Source organism: Myotis myotis, unplaced genomic scaffold, assembly GCF_014108235.1.
Source record: "Myotis myotis isolate mMyoMyo1 unplaced genomic scaffold, mMyoMyo1.p scaffold_m19_p_10, whole genome shotgun sequence".
Lineage (NCBI taxonomy): Eukaryota > Metazoa > Chordata > Mammalia > Chiroptera > Vespertilionidae > Myotis > Myotis myotis.
In genome coordinates, this window is record NW_023416314.1 from 2256854 (window position 1) to 2276968 (window position 20115).

Below are 20115 nucleotides of genomic sequence, written 5' to 3' on the forward strand. Positions count from 1 at the left end.
AATTATGATGTGTCTTGGTGTGGTCCTCTTTGGATTCCTTTTGTTTGGGCTTCTCTGCGCTTCCTGGACTTGTAAGTCTATTTCTTTCACCAGGTAGGGGAAGTTTTCTGTCATTATTTCTTCAAATAGGTTTTCAATATCTTGCCCTCTCTCTTCTTCTGGTACCCCTATAATTCTGATGTTGGTACGCTTGAAGCTGTCCCAGAGGCTCCTTATACTATCTTCATATTTTTGGATTCTTTTTCATTTTGCTTTTCTGGTTGGGTGTTTTTTGCTTCTTCGTATTTCAAATCTTTGACTTGATTCTTGCAATCCTCTGGTCTGCTGTTGGGAGCCTGTATAATATCCTTTATTTCAGTCAGTGGATGCTTAATTTCTAGTTGGTTCTTTATCACAACATTGAGGGTTTCACCAGTCTTCTTGAAGATCTCAATACATTTATTGGTGGTCTCACCAGTCTTCTTGAAGATCACACTACATTTATTGGCGTTCTCACCAGTCTTTTCGAGGGCCTTATTAAATTTATCGGCGGCTTCTAGACAGTTCTTTAAAGACCTTAAAAGTGTGGTTTTGAACTCTATATCCAGCAGTTTGCTTTCCTCCAATTGTGTCCTGTTTCTTTGTCTCGGCATTTTTTATGCTTTGCTGTGTCGATAGAGTGCCTTTCTGTGCTAAGTGTCCCAATTACCTGAGGTAGACACTCTTGGTGCACCCCCTTGTGGGCTTTGTGCACAGTCTTTTTGTAATTAAGCCTTGATTGTTGTAGTTATCACTGTGAGGAATTGACCTCCAGGCCAATTGGCTGTGAGAATCAGCTGTGTCAGCAGTGGGAGAACTTCTGTGCTGGAGACACCCCTCTGGGGCTAGACTTGCTTCGATGGGGCTTTGGTGCTCACTGAGTCTGCCCCCTGAGTGTGTCTTTTATGGTTCCACAGAGCTGCAAACTGGATGGTCCCACTCTGACCTCTGGGCTTCCTGGCTCTTGGATCTCTAGGGAGGTGCTAATCTAGCCTTTGCCTGAGGCTATCCAGCAAAAGTCTCCCTGCAGGGCTTGGGCGGGGCAGGTCCCACGGGATCAACAGGGCGGGGTTAGCAATTATGGCTGCTCTCAGTCTTGCCCTCAGAGGCCCTGCTTTTCAGTGTCCCAGTAATCGCTTCAAGCCCCACGGAGAGAAAGCTGCCCTCAAGTTCCGACTGATGCCAGACAGTCCCGCTTCTCCCATATGAGTCTGGGTCCCTAGAGACTCGCCCGGAACTGGAGCTCAGAGCCTGAGACTGTTGGGGTCCAGCCCCAGTGGGTCCAGGGGTCCCCAAAGGTGTGGACGGAGTCGGCGAAGAAGGAATGACACGGAGACAGCGTTCAGTTGATCAGCAGCCTAGCCAGGATCTCTAGCAAGGATCTCCAGCCAAGTTCTGTTCAGGATCTCCAGCCAAGTTCTGGTTAGGATCTCCAGGCAGGTTCTGTGTCCATGTTCTCTTGCTAGGTTCTCCAGCCAGGTTCTGTAGCCATGTTCCCTCGCTAGGTTCTGTCCAGGTTCTCCAGCCAGGTTCGGTCACCAGGTTCTAGTCAGGTTCTCTTGCCATGTTCTATCCAGGTTCTGTAGCCAGGTTCTGTCTCTAGGTTCTTCAGCCAGGTTCTCTCGCTAGGTTCTGTGTCTAGGTTCTGTGGCCAGTTTCTGTCCAGGATCTTTTGCCATGTTCTCTCCAGCGAAGTTCTTCTGTCTCTAGGTTCTGTGTAGGTTCTGTGTCTAGGTTCTGTGTCTTGGTTCTGTGTCCTGTTGTCTTGTTATATCTGTATTTATACCAGTTGATTCCAATCCTATCAATCTCTATTCCAAAGGTTAGGGCGTTTCTTATCTCCATTCCAGGGAGTAAAGATTATGTAGCTTAAGCATGATTGTTCGTAGTTAAAGTGATTAATTACCCGCCTGGCACTTAGTTAAGGGGTTTTATTCCCTCCCTAACTTCAGGGGAAAATCCCTACCTGGGGAAACAACCTTTCTCAGAGAGGTGACCTTGGTTAAAACACATAGTGCCAAGAAGGTGAGCAAACATATTAAGAACAGTATGCCATATATGCCAGGTCCCTTAAAACAGCAAGGATGGATCGGCTCCCAGCATGAGACTACCTCCCGATTGAAAACGACAACCACGCCCTCAGCTGCCAGCGCGCTCCACATGCACTCCGCACCTTAGTATTTTACTTCAGCACTGTGCCTCCTCTGAGTCTCGATATGCTTTTCTCTTTCCTCCTAGTTGTAGAACTTCCACTCAGCCAGCCTTCCTGTGGTTCTGGATGATGTCCGTTCCGTCTTTTAGTTGTATTTTTGAAGTGGTTGTTCGAGGCAGCAAACTCCGGTGTGTACCTATGCCACCATCTTGGTTTCTCCCTAAGTGAATTTATTGTGGTGAAATTGGTTAATAAAATATATAGGTTTCAGGATATCCTTCACTTTGACTTGTTCTTTTTCATGGTTTCTGTATCCCTTTTCATATAGGGATGTTCCTTAAGCATACCTATAACCAGTGTTTTGAACTCTGTATCTGGTAGTTTGTTTGCCTCCATTTCATTAAGTTCTTTTTCTGGAGATTTCTCCTGTTCTTTCATTTGGGACCTGTTTGTTTGCCTCTGCATTTTGGCTGCTTCTTTATGCTTATTTCTATGTATTAGGTAGATCTGCTACTTGGTACAGTGGCCTTGTGTAGTAGGTGTCTTATAGGGCCCAGTGGTACAGTCTCCACAGTAACTTGTTCTAGCTGGATGCTCCAGTTGCCCCCTTTGTGTGGGCTGTGTGCAGTGTACTGCTATAGTTAAACCTTGTTGCTGCTTGCATCTCTGGGAGGGAATGACCCAAGCCAATCTGCTGTGAGGACCACCTGGGACTACAATGGAGGAGTTGCTGTGCAGGTGTTGACCCTATGGAGCGGGACTTGCTTCAGTGGGAGATTTGGTCCTCACTGAGTCTGCCGCTTGAGTGTGCTGCTTATGGATGTGTAGAGTTGTAATCTGGCGTGATCTGAAACTGTCCACCAGGTGCACTGGCTCTGAAGACTCACAGGAGGTGCAAGGTTAGCCTCTGCCTGTGCCCTGACTGGGACTACCCAATACGAGCTACAGAGGACCTATATGGCTGCTGCTTGTGCTGGGCTTGGAGATGCCCAGGAGAGGCCAAGCTGTGCACCAAGAACAGCTGTTGCAAGTGCTAGGCCTGGGGCTACTTAGCAAAGATAGCAGGTCTGAAGAGGCCAGTTGCTGCTTATTTGAGATATTTTAGCAAAGTCCAAAGCATGAGGCCAGAGAGGCCATTTGTACAGAAAAGTCACTGGAAATAGCTTGGATGGGTCTGCATGTTGGGTGGGACAGGGTCTCAGGGAATCACCAGGGCTGGGTGAATGAACAGCGTGAGCCATGTTAATAGAGACTCCTATATGGCACCACCTGCTGGCTTTGTGGGAGGAAAGCTCGGGGGAAAAAAAAAACAAACGAAAAAAGGCCTTTGGCTGGGAGAAGGCTGCCCCTCCACTTCTCACCCTGATGCCAGACACTTCAGTTCCTCCCTGTATGTTACAAAAAAAACCAGAGAAGAACCAAGCAATGCTTAGAGAGATGGAGTTACATTTATTACGCGCGGGCCCAGAGGAAAATGTCTCTCAAATTCTGGGTGAAATCACACAGGAAGTTTCCTGTATTTATACTATCTTACCCTCTTTGTCTCCCCAATATGGGGTTTTTCCAGTTCCCTTTGCAAGTTCTTAAAGGACCCTATGTGCTGGTGCTTTGAGACCTCGACCAAAGGCTTGGCCTGACACCAGCACTGATAACTTCATCTGGGAAAGGTTTAATGGCCTCTCTGAAATGGGAGTAGTCTTATTTTCCTTATTATTTAAGCCAGCAAGCATTTACAGAAGCCAGAAATAGCAGGGTTAAAATTTCAAACAGCAGTTTTTATATAAGATGGATGCTTCATTATATCCCTGGTTCCTTTTAAGCTGCTGCCCCAGCGCTGGAGCTCAGAGGGAGTGAGTCTAAGTTAGTCCATGCATGGACCCTTTAAGAGAAGAGGAACGGCCTAGGCTCCAGCAGCCTCCGTCTCACTCAGCCTCGACCCCCACTGGCTTTTACAGCCAGAAGTTATGGGGACTTCTCTTCCCAGCCCTGTAACCCTGGGCTGGGGGGCCTGGTGTGCGCCTGGGACCCCTCGCTCCTCTGGGGCAGATCTTTTCAGATGAGATATCCCTCCTGATTTTTATCCGCAACATATGGGTGGGGACCAGCCCATTCTGTGTCTCCACCCCACCTACTAGTCTTGATGTGGCTTCTTCTTTAATTCCCTAGTTGTAGAACTTCCATTCACTGAATATTAGTTGGTTCTGAATGATGACTAATTCTCATTTTGATTTGGTTGTGGTTAAAAGAATAGATTTAACAAAAAAACAAACGCAAAACAAAACAGGAAATTTTGAATAAGCTATGGGCCATTCATACCATGAAATATTATGAAACTATGAAAAAGAATGTATTAGATCTATATGAGTTTACTCGGAGGGATTGCTACAATGTAGTAAGTGAGAAAAGCAAGATATAGAGAAATGCTCATACATAGTCTCATTTATTGTGTGAAACGAAAACAAACCCCATCAACAGCCCAATTAAGAAAGGGCAGTCCTGGCTGATATGGCTCATTTGGTGAGCTTTGTTCAGTGCACCAAGAGGTTGAAGGTTCGGTCCCTAGTCAGGGCATGTACAGGAGGCAACCGATTCATGTTTCTCTCTCACATAGATGTTTCTCCCTTCCTCTCCTTCTCTCTCTCTCTCTCTCTCTCTCTCTCTCTCTCTCTCTCTCTCTCTCTCTCAAAAATGTAAATAAATCAATAAACACATATTTTTGAAAAAGGACAAAGATTTAAACAGATACCTGGCCAAAGAACATATACAGATGGCAAATAAGCATATGAAAAGATGCTCCACATCAGATGTCACCAGGAAATTTCAAATAAAAACGAGATATCACTACGCACCTGTTAGACCTGTTGAAATCCAGAACACTGACAACACCAAATGTTGGCAAGAATTTGTAACAACAGGAACTCAAAATAATTGCTGGTGGGAGTGCAAAATGGTTTAGCCCATTTGGAAGAGAGTTTGACAGTTTTTTACAAAATGAAATATGCTTTTATCATATGATCCAAGAATTAGCAGTCCTGCTCCTTGGCATTTACCCAATGAGTTGAAAACTTAGGTCCACATGAAAACCTACACATGAATTTTTATAGCAGCTTTATTCATAATTGCCAAAACTTGGAAGCAACCAAAGTGTCCTCTAGCAGGTGATGGATAAATAAAATGTGGTTTATTTAGACAATAGAACATTATTCAGCACTAAAAGGAAATGAGCCATTGAGTCATAAAAGATATGAAAGAACCTTTCATGCATATTGCTAAGTGAAAGAAGCCATTCTGAAAAGGCTATGTAGTATATGGTTCCAATTATATGACGGGGAAAAGGCAAAATTACAAAGACAGGGGAGGGCCTAGGAACACATAGGTAGAACACTAAAGAATTTAGGACAGTGAAACTATTCTGTATGGATACTATAATGGTGGATACATGTCATTATACATTGGTCTAAACTCATAGAATGTACAACATCAAGATTGATGCCTAAATAATAAATTATGCACCACATATACATGAAGTTTAGTTAATAACAATGTATCAATATTGTTCATCAATTATACAAACATACCACACTAATGCAATATGTTAATATTAGAGAAAATATGGGGGTGATGGTAGAAAGAAGGATATGAAAATTCTGTACTTTCTGCTCAATTTTTCTGTAAACCTGACTGCTCAAAAAAAAAAAAAAGTCTATTGTCTAAAAACAAACAACTCCCTAATGTGTGTATTTATGTATAATCACATGCACATTGAGAGAGTTAAGGAAGAGAGCACACCGGGTTTGGGTGATGTGGTGATAGTGGGAATGGATGCAGTTCAGACTGAAATTTGAGAAAATGCATAAATGTGAAACTCAGAATCCTGAGTCAAAAATTCCAACTCAACAGGGTGGAAAACAGCTCAGAGTAGCACAAAGATCTGGGACTGTATCCAAACTAGCTCCTCAGGACACTGGTTAAAGACTATTACCAGTTTCTAAATTTGTAAATGTTATGGAGTTTGTATTAAAGCCAAAACAACAACCAACCAACCAAACAAACAAACAAAAATGGCTATTATTAAGAAACTAGAGGCCCGGTGCACGAGATTTTTGCACTCAGGGATAGGAGGTTGTCACTCAGCCTGGCCTGCGCCCTCTCACAGTCCTGGAGCCCTCTGGGGATGTCCAACTGATGGCTTAGGCCCGCTCCCCTTGGGCCTAAGATGTCAGTCAGATATTCCCAGCACTGCCTTGAGGCTGACCCACCACTGCCACTGAGCTTGCCAGCCGTGAGCCTGGCTTCTGGCTAAGTGGCGCTCCACCTGTGGGAGTGCACTGACCACCAGGGGGCAGCGCTGCATTTGAGCATCTGCCCCCTGGTGGTCAGTGCATGTCATAGCAACTGGTCATTCTGCAATTCGGTCTATTTACATATTAGCCTTTTATTATATAGGATGCCCTGTTCTGATCTCCATATGTGTCTATATCTTGCCTGTCCTTCAAGACCCAGTTGAAATGTCCATTTCCGTAAAGCTTCCTTGATTCAACCAGATGAAAAAACTATCTCCTTGCTCATAATACTTCTTATGTGGGCATCTTATATTGTATTTGTATGTACATATGTCTGAGTACTATATGGACACTCCTAGACCAAAAAGAAGCCTTCTTAAAGGCAAGTTTGAAAAGGATTTATTGAGAATGAACTCACATCCTGGCATGAGAAACAAAATTTCAACATACCAAAAACTAGTTTAAAGGAGGGTCTTAGCCTGGCTGGCATGGCTCAGTGGTTGAGCATCAACCTATGAACCAGGAGGTCGTGGTTTAATACCCGATCAGATCGCTTCTTGGCCTTTTGGCTAAGATCAAGTGTAGTATCTGTTCTTATCAGTTTAATACCCGATCAGGGCACGTGCCTGGGTTGCGGGCTCGATCCCCAGTGTGGGGCATGCAGGGGACAGCCAATCCATGATTCTCATTTTTTTTCTTTTTCTTTTAATTATTATTATTATTATTATTTTTTAAATATATTTTATTGATTTTTTTACAGAGAGGAAGGGAGAAGGATAGAGAGTTAGAAACATCGATGACAGAGAAACATTGATCAGCTGCCTCCTGCACACCCCCTACTGGGGATGTGCCTGCAACTAAGGTACATGCCCTTGGCCGGAATCGAACCTGGGACCCTTCAGTCCGCAGACCGACGCTCTATCCACAGAGCCAAACCAGTCAGGGCTAATTATTTTTTTGTTGTTGTTATTTATTTTTTCTCTCTCATTATTGATGTTTCTATCTCTTGCTCCCTCTCCCTTCCTGTCTGAAATCAATAAACACAACACAACAAAACAAAACAAAACACAAAAAACAGGGTTCTTATAGAAATTTATATTGTCTTACTGGGATCTTTAAAACATATTAAGCTTAAATATTTCTGGTCTTCCCTGCCAGTCTCTTCTCTTAGGTTTGACTGCTTTGCTTCCTCTGTGACCTTTCTATTCCTGCCCCATCCAACTTAGGCGAGGCTGTGACTTCTGTATCAGGGCCTTTATTATTAGTGGGCAGTTCTCCTGCTCCTTATCTGCAATTGCTCAGCATCCTTTTCAAGTGCCCAATTGCTAGTCATCTATCAAAAGAGGTCTGCTCACATTGACACTTCTTGTGAAATGCCCATTTTTCTCAGGAATTGGGTTCTCTTTCCACTTGTCTGACCCTGCAGCTTTTTTTTCTTATCTCTTATCTGAGCCTTGTGTGTTTTGGAGAGCTGTCTTGTAGGGATGAGGAGATTAAGGATCTTTTTCTTTTGTAGAAAAGGTAACCTCTTAATTAGAGTCTGGTTGTCCCCCAGTGAATAGATACCTACATACTTTCTGCAGAAGAGCAGCCAGCATCACTTGACTCTGGCAGGTGTTTCTTGCTCCCTGTGAGGTATGCTCATTAACTTTCCTCTAGGGTGTAAACTCCCTGGGGGCAGGAGCTGGGTTTCATTTATCTTGTTATCTCCTATAACATTTAGCATGGAAGCACTGCGTCATTCTTATAATGGTTTAATTTAGTCACAATTTATTTTTTTTAAATGTTTTTATTGGCTTTTAAAGAGAAAGGGAGAAGGATAGAGAGATAAAAAGCATCGATGAGAGGGAAGCATCATCGATGAGCTGCTTCCTGCACAGCCCCCAATAGGGACTGAGCCCACAGCCCAGGCTGGAAATGCGCCCTGACTGGAAATGGAACTGGTGACCTCTTGCATCCTGGGTGGACATTCAACCACTGAGCCACGGCGGTCAGACAGCCACAATTTATTAAGTTCCCAAGAACCAGACGTGACCTGATGCTAAGGATACCAGACAAATACAGTTTCTGTCTTCATAGAAATTACTTGCCTTGTGTTGGAGGTCGGGATCCGTGAAAGAGTGGCAGAGAGTTGATGACTGAGTTGGGTGATCGGCAACTAGGGGATCATTGTACTATTCCCTTTACATTTCTGTATTTGAATATTTTCATAATAAAAAGTTCAGAAAGATAGAAAATGGGGAAAATGTCCTGTGCACAATTGAACTCTTGAGAAATAGTTTAGAAAACTGATAAAGCAATCAATCAGTGTTATGAACTAAATGTTTGTGTGTGTCCCCCACCCCAAGTCATATGTTGAAGTCCTAACTCCTAATGTGTTAGTGTTGGAGATTGAGTCTTTGGGGGTTGAATAGGTTTAAATGACAGTCACCCTTTCTGTTACCTGAGGATACAACCAGAGGCGGCCACCTGCAACCCAGGAAGAGAGCTCTCATCCAGAACCTGACCACTCTGGCACCCTGATCTTGAACTTCCAGCCTCAAGAGTTGTGAGAAATAAATTCCTGGCGTTTAAGCCACTGAACCCATTGTAGCTTGTGATGGCAGTTTGAGCTAAGACAACCAGTGACCAGAAGTAAGAAGAGGAATCCATGACTCGAAGGCCACCGACACCCTATCTACAGCGAGCCGAAGCCTGAAATTCACCTTTACAGGCTGAGAGGAGGGTTGGTACCTGAAGCCCAGAGGAGACTCTAATGTTCTCCTCTTCGCTGTTTGTAGGATCTGTAGCTTAGAGTGTAGCTACACCACAGCCAAGTGATGAATACACTGGCGAAATCCTACCAAAAGCGGCCTCGTCGCTCTTGCTCTAATATGTTCAGAACTCCCCCCAACTCAGAAGTAGTGGATAGGGAAGGAGGAAATCAAGTCTTTAGTCTCCTTTGTTTTATAAATTTCTTCGCTTTCTCCCCCCAAAATCTCAACAAGTCTGATGAAGGCTCCATAGTTGCAGTTGATGAAGTTGCTTGCAGCCTCTGGACAGTGGTGGAAAGAAGAGTAAATAAGGCTGCCGTTGCCTCTGCCTCAACTCAGAATTAATAAATTAGAATTACTGGGCACATTCCCTATGTGATTATTAATCTATAATATAGACAGTAAAGATTAAGAACCGCTGGTTTACACCCGTTCTTTGGTTACATTCAGATAGCAAGCTTATAAACCTTGAAATGTATCTTCCTTAAGTTTCATTTGATTTACTTGTCACTTAGCTAGATTGTGGGTTACTTTCTCTCCCCCAAAACAGGAGACTGAAAAATCTTTTCCACCTTGGGAAATCCTAAAGTGTTCCACTTCTATACCATTGAGTAGTCATCTTTAAAATGAACTCAGGATCAGGGACAATCAATTTTTCTCCTACCCCCGTAGCTTCATCCCCACGTATTAAAGATGCCAAGAGAGCACCTGTCTCTTGTTTTGTGGGAAGGCAGAGTGTTGCCTATGGAAAGATGCCCCTTGAGATTTGTTGCTGTAAGTTCACTGAACAACCTGGCAACTGTCTTTGCAAGGCTCTTCAGTGGGCAAGGGCTGTGGAGAATCTAGGTCTATCACATGCTCAGCTACCACCTGTTCCTGATTTTTCCTGGAAGGCTAAGGGACTCTGAGCAATCTACTTGCCAGGGGAAGAGTTAAGGATTCTCGGTCTCCTTTGGACCCCTGGGGTAAGCGCAAGCACAGAGAGGTTTTCTTTGGAAAAAGCAGAGGCAATAGCTTTTAGGCAGAGGTGTAGGCGAAGGGCAGGAATCACCTGCCCTGGAGGCTTGCTCCCCAGCTCGTGCTTTGGCGCAGTGAGGTTAAAACGGCTCTGCTTAAACTCTGTCGGCAGGTTGGGGTGTTGAAGAATTCGTAGTTGAATGTTTGCTCGATGACTTGTGAAATAAAAGGCACCTTTCAACATTGAAACATGCATGGTGAGTGGCAACAGGGCACGCCACGGCCAGGGGCTGCCACCTCGGTGATGTCCGTGATTTCAGTCTACTGATGGTTTTGTTATTGGAAATGACTGTATTACCGAAATTTTTGCTGGCTTTTTAGGGTTCACCTGCAAACATAGGGGCTCCAGCCCCCTGAATCCCCTTCCCTCAATATTCCTGGCATCTTCATGGGCCAATATTATTTATCCACAAAGTATCCACAGTGTTCCATCAAGATCTGCTGCTGCTCTGAGCTGACCTGTCAAACTGCCTCCTGTGATGCTGCTTGGCAGGGCAGCTCCCGCCTGGGTGGGCCACTGCTCGGATGGGACCAACACACACTGCTGCCCTCCAGTGCTGTGCTGTGTCCTCACTGGAGACTCCCAGCTCACACGCTTGTGCCTCTCCTCTTCTCCTGGGTGCTCTGGCTCTTTCCCATGCTCTACCCAAAGCCTCCTGGATGAAAAAGCAATCTGTAGTAGAGTAGGGAATTTCTCTCACTCATCCTGTCACACACTCATAGAGGGTCCCAAAACATGTTGTTTGAGCCCCAGTGTGTTACAAAGAAAGCAAAACAGCTCTTTCAATGTCTACATAAGGCTTGGCTTTTCAGTAAAACTGTCATTATTCACAGATGACATGATACTATACATAGAAAACCCTAAAGACTCCATCAAAAATTATTATACTTAATAAATGAATTCGGCAATGTAGCAGGATACAAAATTAACATCCAGAATTCTATGGCATTTTTTTAAAAAAATATATTTTATTGATTTTTTACAGAGAGAAAGGGAGAGAGATAGAGAGTTAGAAACATCGATGAGAGAGAAACATCGATCAGCCGCCTCCTGCACATCTCCTACTGGGGATATGCCCGCAACCCAGGTACATGCCCTCGACCAGAATCGAACCTGGGACCTTTCAGTCCACAGGCCGACGCTCTATCCACTGAGCCAAACCTGTTTTGGCTCTATGGCATTTTTATACACCAATAATGAATTGACAGAAAGAGAGATTTAAAAAAACAATCCCATTTACCATTTCATCAAAAAAAAAATTAAGATACCTAGGAATAAACTTAACTAAGGAGATAAAAGACCTGTACTCAGAAAACTACAGGACACTGAAAAAGAGATAGAGGAAGACATAAACAGATGGAAGAACATACTGTGCTCATGGATTGGTAGAATCAACTTCATTAAAATGTCCATACTACCCAAAGCAATCTATAGATTCAATGCACTCCCCATTAAAATACCAACGGCATATTTCAAAGACCTAGAAGGAACTCTCCAAAAATTCATCTGGAATAAAAAAGACCTCGAATAGCTGCAGTAATCCTGAGAAAGAATAACAAAGTAGGAGGGATTTCAATACCAGATATCAAGGTATATTACAAAGCCACTGTTCTCAAAACTGCCTGGTACTGGCACAAGAACAGACAAATAGACCAATGGAATAGGATAAAGAACCCAAAAATTGACCCAAACCACTATGCTCAATAAATATTTGATTTGACAAAGGAGGCAAGAGTGTACAATGGAGTCAAGACAGACTCTTCAATAAATGGTGTTCAGAAAATTGTACAGATACATGCAAAAAAAATGAAACCAGACCACCAACTTACACCATACACAAAAATAAACTCAAGATGGATAAAGGGCTTAAATGTAAGATGGGAAACCATGAAAATCTTAGAGGAATCCACAGGCAGCAAAATCTGAGACATATGCCAAAGCAATTTCTTCACCGATACAGCTCCTAGGGCATTGGAAACTAAGGAGAAAATAAACAAATGGGACTGCATCAAAATAAAAAGCTTCTGCACAGCAAAAGAAACCATCAACAAAACAACAAGAAAGGCCACTGCATGGGAGAACATATTTGCCAATGTTATCACTGGTAAGGGTTTAATCTCCAACATTTATAGGGAACTCATACAACTATCCAAAAGGAAGATAAACAATCCAATAAAAAAATGGTCAATGGGGAGAACAACCAAGATGGTGGCATAGGTAAACACCTGAACTTGCTGCCGCACACAACCACATTAAAATTACAACTAAAAGACAAAACAGAGGAGAAACCAAGATGGCGGCATAGGTAAACACTGGAGATTGCTGCCTCGCACAACCACTTCAAAAATACAACTAGAGACATGCGCACTCGGAACGCTGCGCGTGTAGCTCACTGCGCATGTGCGTTGTCAACGGTAACTCAGGTAGCTGAACTGGCCGGCACCGAGTCGCTGAGGCGGGGAGGAGGGGCCCGAGGCGTGAGGGAAGGCACGATGAGGGCCGTCTTGACGTGGAGAGATAAAGCCGAACAGTGGTGAGGAGTGGGGCATTCCGGGAGGAACGGGAGGCCCAGCCCCGGCGGGGATAGTGGTAGCCTCTGCGAGAACTCCTGTGGTTGCCAGGGGCAACGGGCCGGTGGCCTAGGCTGAGGGCGCTGAACCCCGGGACTGGGTGGCTGAGAGGTCGCTCCCCGACCCCTTTGCAGATGGAGAAACTGAGGCTTGGAGAAGGGGCAAAGGAATGTACACATATCACAATTTGGCCCTTATGCCCATTACGCCCTGGGCTCCTTTTACATCCATGACATGTTTCTCCAACTTACTTGCCTTATCCACACCTCTTATTTACTTGATGTTTTTCTCTAAATGGTCTCTCTTATGTTCGCCTAAATAATATTACTTGCTATAATAAGATAACTGTAAAACCTAAGTAAGGAGCCCTGGCTGAGTTGCTCAGTGGGTTGGAGCTTCTGATACGCCAAAAAAGTTGAAGGTTTGATTTCAGTTAGGCACATACCCAGGTTGAGGGTTCGATTCCCTATGGAAGGCAACCGATGGATGTTTCTCCTCTCCCTCTCTCTCTCTCTCTCTCTCTTTCTCTCTCTCTTCCCTCAGTTGGTTGAGGGTGGTCCCAAGCATCAGAAGGTTGCAGAATGGAGTCCTACTCAGGGCACATGCCCAGGTTGAGAGCTCCATCCCCAGTAGAGGGCGTGCATGAGGCAGCGAATTATGTTTCTCTCTCATATGAGGCGGCGAATCCATGTTTCTCTCTCATTGATGTTTCTATCTCTCCCTCTCTGAAATCAATAAAAATACATCTATTTTTTTAAAAGCAAAAATAAATAAATAAATAAATAAATAAATAAATAAATAAATAAATAAATAAAAATAAAAAAAAATAAAAATAAATACAACTAAAAGACAGAACAGACATCACCCAGAACCACAGGAAGTCTGGCTGAGGGGAAATTCTACAACTAGAAGGAAAGAGAAAAGCATACCGAGACTCAGAGGAGGCGCAGTGCGGAAAATACAAAGGTGTGGAGGTGCGTGTGGAGCGGGCTGGCGGCTGAGGGTGCGGTTGTCTGTTTCAATCCGGAGGGAGTCTCAGGCTCTGAGCTCCAGTTCCGGGAAAGTCTCTGGGGACCCAGACTCAAATGGGAGAAGCGGGACTGCCTGGCATTGATCGGAACTCGAGGGCAGCTTTCTCTCCGAGGTTTGCAGCGGTTGCTGGGATTCTGAGAGGCAGAGCCTCTGGGGACGGGACTGAGAGCAGCCATAACTGTTCGCTCCACCCGCCCTGTTGATCCCCTGGGACCTGCCCTGCCCAAGCCCTGCAGGGAGGCTTTTGCTGGATAGCCTAAGGCAAGGCTAGATTAGCACCTCCCTAGAGGACAGAAGTTCTCTCACTGCAGACACAGCTGATTCTCACAGCCAGTTGGCCTGGAGGTCAAATCCCCCCAGTATCAACTACAACAATCAAGGCTTAACTACAACAAGACTGCACACAAAGACCACTAAGGGGTGCACCAAGAAAGCATAAAAAATGCGGAGACAAAGAAACAGGACAAAATTGTCCATGGAGGATATAGAGTTCAGAACCACACTTTTAAGGGCTCTCAAGAACTGTCTAGAAGCCGCCGATAAACTTAGTAAGGCCCTCGAAAAGACTAGTGAGACTGCCGATAAATATAGTGAGATCCTCAAGAAATCTAATGAGACCCTCGATGTTGTGATAAAGAACCAACTAGAAATTAAGCATACACTGACTGAAATAAGGAATATTATACAGACCCCAAACAGCAGACCAGAGGAGCACAAGAATCAAGTCAAAGATTTGAAATACGAAGAAGCAAAAAACACCCAACTGGAAAAGCAAAATGAAAAAAGAATCTGAAAATACGAAGATAGTGTAAGGAGCCTCTGGGACAGCTCAAAGTGTACCAACATCCGAATTATAGGGGTGCCAGGAGAAGAGAGAGAGCAAGATATTGAAAACCTATTTGAAGAAATCATGACAGAAAACTTCCCCTACCTGGTGAAAGAAATAGACTTACAAGTCCAGAAAGCACAGAGAACCCCAAACAAAAGGAATCCAAAGAGGACCACACCAAGACACATCACAATTAAAATGCCAAGGGCAAAAGACAAAGAGAGAATCTTAAAAGCAGCAAGAGAAAAACAGTTAGTTACCTACTAGGGAGTACTCATACGACTGTCAGCTGATTTCTCAACAGAAACTATGCAGGCCAGAGGGAGTGGCAAGAAATATTCAAAGTGATGAATAGCAAGAGCCTACAATCAAGATTACTCTACCCAGCAAAGTGATCATTTAGAACTGAAGGTCAGGTAAAGAGCTTCACAGATAAGAAAAAGCTAAAGGAGTTCATCACTGCCAGACCAGTATTATATGAAATGCTGAAGGGTATTCTTTAAGAAGAGGAAGAAGAAGAAAAAGGTAAAGATAAAAATTATGAACAACAAAGTGGCAACAAATACATATCTATCAACAAGTGAATCTAAAAATCAAGTGAATAAAAAATCTGTCGAACAGAATAAACTGGTGAATAGAATCGAATCAGGGGCATAGAAAGGGAATACATTGACAATTCTCAGGGGGGAAGGTGTGTGGGTGGTGTGGGAAGAGACTGGACAAAAATCGTACACCTATGGACAAGGACAGTGGTGGGGGTAAGGGTAGGGGGTGGGGTGGGAACCTGGTGGAGGGGAGCTATGGGGGGAAAAGAGGAACAACTGTAATAATCTGAACAATAAAATAATCTGAACAATTATTTTTTTAAAAATGGGCAACGGACCTAAATAAATACTTTTCAAAAGAGGACATATAGAAGGCCAAGAGACATATGAAAACATGCTCAAAGTCACTAATCATCCAAGAGATGCAAATCAAAACAACAATGAGGTACCATCTCACACCTGTCAGAATGGCTATCATCAACAAATCAACAAACAAGTGCTGGCAAGGATGTAGACAAAAAGGAACCCTCTTGCACTGCTGCTGTGAATGCAGACTGGTGCAGCCACTGTGAAGAACAGTATGGAGTTTCCTCAAAAAACTAAAAATGGAACTGCCTTTTGACACAGTGATCCCACTTCTACGAATATATCCCAAGAAACTAGAAACACCAATCAGAAAGGGTATATGCACCCCATGTTCATAGCAGCACAATTCACCATAGCTAAGATTTGGAAACAGCCTCAGTCCCATCAGCAGATGAGTGGATTAGAAAACTGTGGTACAACTACACAATGGAATACTACACTGCTGTAAAAAGGAAGGAATTCTGCCCTAACCAGTTTGGCTCAGTGGATAGAGCATCGGCCTGTGGACTGAAGGGTCCCAGGTTCGATTCTGGTCAGGGGCATGTACCTTGGTTGTGGGCACATCCGCAGTGGGGGGTGTTCAGGAGGCAGCTGATCGATGTTTCTGTCCCATCGATGTTTCTAACTCTCTATCCCTCTCCCTTCCTCTCTGTAAAAAAAATCAATAAAATATATATTTTTTAAAAAAAGGAAGGAATTCTTACCATTTGCAGCAGCATGGATGGACCTGGAGAGCATTATGCTAAGTGAAATAAGCCAGTCAGAGAAAGATAAGTATCACATGATCTCATTTATGGAATTCTCATTTATGGAATATAATGAACAACATAAACTGATGAACAAAATCAGATCCAGAGACAGAGAAGCATCGATCAGACTGTCAAACCTCAGAGGCAAGGCAGGGAGGGTGGTGGGAGGGGGAGAGATCAACCAAAGGACTTGTATGCATGCATATAGGCATAACCAATGGACACAGACACTAGGGGGATGAGGGCACGAGCGGGGGGTGGGGGCAATGGGGGAATAAGGACACATATGTAATACCTTAATCAATAAAGAAAAAAAAGACTTGTCTTTTCTATGAGGCCTTGGATATTCAACTAAGTGATTGGGACAGTGTTGCATCTGAGTAAGAATGACCACACTCCATCCTGATGATCAGCGTACTGGCTCCACATTCCCCTAGAACAGTGGTTGGCAAACTGCGGCTCGGCAAACCGCAGCTTGCGAGCCACATACAGCTCTTTGGCCCCTTCAGTGTGGCTCTTCCACAAAATACCGGCTCTTCCACAAAATACTGACTTCTGCGCATGGGCCATGAAGTTTCAATCGCACTGTACGTGTGTGACCGCACGTGGTATTTTGTGCAAGAGCCACACTCAAGGGGCCAAAGAGCTGCATGTGGCTCGCGAACCGCGGTTTGCCTACCACGGCCCTAGAACAGTGGTTCTCAACCTTCTGGCCCTTTAAATACAGTTCCTCATGTTGTGACCCAACCATAAAATTACTTTCGTTGCTACTTCATAACTGTAATGTTGCTACTGTTATGAATCGTAATGTAAATATCTGATATGCAGGATGGTCTTAGGCGACCCCTGTGAAAGGGTCGTTCGACTGCCAAAGGGGTCGCGACCCACAGGTTGAGAACCGCTGCCTTAGAAGGATCTCTCTCAAATGAGGCACTGCAGTCTCCTTGCAAATAAACTTAAAAAAAAAAGAGAGAGAGAGAGGAAAGGCCAAGGGCCGCAAGAAAAGGGTGGCAGCCAGCGACCACAGCTCTGTAGGTGCTGGCTGCAGCTGTGCTGAAACTTTCAAGGGGGACGCCTACAGACGGGACTCAGCCTTGGGGAACTTGCCCCAGCAGAAAGGAGAAAATCAGCTTCACTCACTCCTCTCTTCATTGGATCCTGTCAGCAGCCCTCCTCCTCTTGCCCGGAAGTTGATTTCACCAGTAGAAGGCCAAGAAGTGGCTCAGGGTTCCTAGGGCAGCACGTGGTGGAGCAGTTTCTGGCAAGAGGCAACACCGTCATTGTGTTCGATATGCAGCAGGGTTTCGATAACCCACAGGTGCAGTTCTTTCTGGGCGACCTCTGCAGCCCACAGGACTTGTACCCTGAAAGGTGTAAGCACAGTTTTTCACTGCGCATCACCCTCACCATCCAGTAACAGCAAGGAACTCTCTTATAGAGTGAATTACAGCCCTACCTGGTTTGGCTCAGTGGGCAGAGCATCGGCCTGCAAACTGAAGGGCCCCTGGTTCGATTCTGGTCAAGGCCACATGCCCTGGTTGTGGGCTTGACCCTCAATAGGGGGCATGCAGGAGGCAGCCAATCAATGATTCTCTCTCATCACTGACGTTTCTATCTCTCTCTCCCTTCCTCTCTGAAATCAATAAAAATACTTTTAAAAATAGCGTGAATAACATTGGCACCAGGAATGTCATTGAAACTTGCAAAAAGGCTGGGGTTCATACACTCATGTTAACCAGCAGTGCTGGTGTCATTTTTGAGAGCGTTGACATCAAGAATGGAACTGAGGACCTCCCCTATGCCCTGAAACCCACTGACTACTACAGGGAGACCAAGATCTCACAGGAGAGAGGAGTCCTGGTGCCAATGATCCCGAGAGGAATTTCTCAACCACAGCCATCTGCCCCCATGGCATTTGCAGCCCAAGGAACCTCCAGCTGGTCCCTATCCTCTTTAAGCAGCCGGAAATGTCCATGATGGACTTCACCTTCATGGAGAACATGGTTCACAGACATATTCTGGCTGCAGAAGGCCTTTCCTAAGACACGGCCTTGGGTGGGAAGGCATTCCACATCACCAACGCCAAACCCATCCCCCTTTGGACATTCCTGTCTCGCATCCTGACAGGCCTCAATTACAAAACCCCCAAGTATCACAGCCCCTACTGGGTGGCCTACTACCTGGCCCTCCTGCTGTCCTTCCTGGTGATAGTGATCAGTCCTATCATCCAGCTCCAGCCCACTTTCACCCCATGTGGGTTGCGCTGGCTGGCACATTCCACCACTACAGCAGCGAGAGAGCCAAAAGGCCCTGGGCTGCCAGCCGCTGGTCCCCATGGACGACGCTGTGGAATGAACTGCGCAGAGCTTCTGCCACCTGCAGAGGGTCAAGTGAGGCCCCCGAGACTGGGCCCTCTCACCACATTCTGTCTCCAATACCTCTCCTCGTGGATCAATAAACTAACCTCCTTCAAGTGACTTTCTTCTGAGCTCAGGTACCTCCCGCCAGTTAGATAGGAGCGCACCCAGCCTTTCCATGACCACAAGTGAAGCCTTAGTGGGAGCACGGGATCAGATTTGGACTTCTAGCGGGCAGCTTTGTATTCTTCTGTTTTGTGTTCTCTCTCTCCCATCCCACCTCTCTCCTGGGTCCTTATCATCCCACTGTCCTTGTACATAACCAAGGAAGCTGTAGTGAAGAACCGACCCCTTTGCTAATTGAGGATGGAGAACTAGATTCATTTCCATGCAAACCAATACAAGAGTAGAAGCCACAGACTGTTCAAGGAGCCACATATTACAGACATCCTAGAGGAGAAAGTTAGAAACACATGGTGAGACTGCAAGTGTACATTTTAAATAGAGTTTAGAGCAAACACTTCCAAACAGCTTAAGCAACTGTAACCCTCCCCCTCAATCCCTCGTGGTTCCCCTCCTCACATGCCTCCAAGTTCTCCAAGGCCCATCTGCAGTGCCTGTCTGCATTGTTTTGTTTTGTTTTTCTTCATAAAACATTCTGTCATGGTCACATTTCACTTTATCAACAGAGTCCCATTGTCTTTGGTGGCACAGTGGTGGTCTGTCCCAGTGACATGCTCTTTTAGCTGTTTAGCCACTCTCCTGACGTAGGACATCTGACCACTTGATGGTGAGGTATGGGAAAGCTCAGACAGAAAGAGTCTCCGTTAACTGCTTGGCGTTTGGGCAGAAACTCCTTTAACTGGTGCAGAAAGGACACTTCGCTCATAGAACCCCTCACACAGAACCCTTCCGGCCAGTTTCCAGAAGGCCTAGCAACGTGATGGCGAACCTTTTGAGCTCGCGTGTCAGCATTTTGAAAAACCCTAACTGAACTCTGGTGCCGTGTCACATATAGAAATTTTTTGATATTTGCAGTCATAGTAAAAGAAAGACTTATAAAAAACAAACAAAAAAAAACAAACAAAAAAAACCCAAAGACTTATATTTTTGATATTTATTTTATATATTTAAATGCCATTTAACAAAGAAAAATCAACCAAAAAAATGAGTTCGCATGTCACCTCTGACACGCGTGTCATAGGTTCGCCATCACTGGCCTAGCACATATAATGACTCAGCATTCTCTCTTTCCTGTGATGTTCTGCTTACAGAACCTGGTTTCTTCTAAGATTAATTGACATGTAATCTTCAAGACCTGTTTTCTTCTCTGCTTTTGTCCAAAGTTAGGGAGGCTGATATAAAGACATTGTACACTCCGGAAAAAAACCCCCACATAAATAAAATAAAAATAAAAAAAGAGAGGAAGGGAGAGAGAGAGAT

General features: G+C 44.7%; 2 pseudogenes; both read left to right on the plus strand.

The window, feature by feature from the left end:
* Window positions 1-7002: 7002 nt before the first annotated feature.
* Window positions 7003-7232, plus strand: LOC118665615 (annotated as a pseudogene).
* A 9469-nt stretch (window positions 7233-16701) lies between these two features.
* On the plus strand, window positions 16702-18709 carry LOC118664102 (annotated as a pseudogene).
* Window positions 18710-20115: the final 1406 nt, after the last annotated feature.